Source organism: Belonocnema kinseyi, chromosome 7, assembly GCF_010883055.1.
Source record: "Belonocnema kinseyi isolate 2016_QV_RU_SX_M_011 chromosome 7, B_treatae_v1, whole genome shotgun sequence".
Lineage (NCBI taxonomy): Eukaryota > Metazoa > Arthropoda > Insecta > Hymenoptera > Cynipidae > Belonocnema > Belonocnema kinseyi.
Window position 1 is genome coordinate 110,508,807 of NC_046663.1, and position 1,047 is coordinate 110,509,853.

Below are 1,047 nucleotides of genomic sequence, written 5' to 3' on the forward strand. Positions count from 1 at the left end.
GGAGGAGGGTGGAATGAAATGAAAATCAATGCTATTGTTGTTAGCAAAAATAAAAACGTTATCTTTGAATTCTTTCGATTTAAGAAGAACGTATAACTCATTAGTTCGTTTCTTGCACCTTGGAAATTAGTTGCATTGTCACAATATATTGACTCAGGTTTACCGCGGCGCGCAGTGAAAGGCCTCAAAGCGCCCAAAAACCCATCGGTACTCAAGTCGCTTACCACTTCAATGTGAATTGCCTTTATAGCCATGCAAACGAAAACAGCCACGTAGACTTTCAGTTTCTTTTGATTTCGATATTTGCGTTCTTTAATATAAAATGGACCACAATAATCGATGCCTATCCGATTAAAAGGTCTTGTTTTAGTTACACGAGCGTTAGGCAAATTACCCATCTTATACTCGGCTAATCTTGGTTTGGCACGGAAACAGACGACGCATTTTCGAACGATTTTTTTAATCTGATTTCGTCCATCTATAGGCCAGTACTTTTGACGCATAGCATATAAAGTAGTCTGTACTCCTGCGTGATAGTGTGTGGAATGGTAACTTGTAATTATAAGATCAGTAATGAAACTTGATTTTGGCAATATAACAGGATGACGTTTGTCAAAAGAGATGTTAGCATTCTTCAAACGCCCGCCGACTCGTAATAACCCTTCTTCACCTATAAACGGATCTAGATCATAAATTCGACTTTTCTTGTTTAAAGATTTTCCTCCCATTAAATCCTCGATTTCTCTACTGAAAGAAGATTTTTGTACAAGTCGAAGTATAACTGTTTCGGCGTGATTTAATTCTACTGTTTTCAAATTATTCTTGTATAGACGATATTCGGGTGAAAATCTATAACACAGAGCAATTACTCGTTTCAATTTCATAAATGAAGACAATTTTTCAAGGAAATTGATTTCAACGTTAGTTTTTAGACAATTTATCTTGTTTGTTCCAGGTAGTATACCTTTATAAGTTGCCTTGAATCCGAATTTTGGCCAAAAGTCCTTATCTTGAATTAGCCAATCAGGACCATTAAACCATAATTTA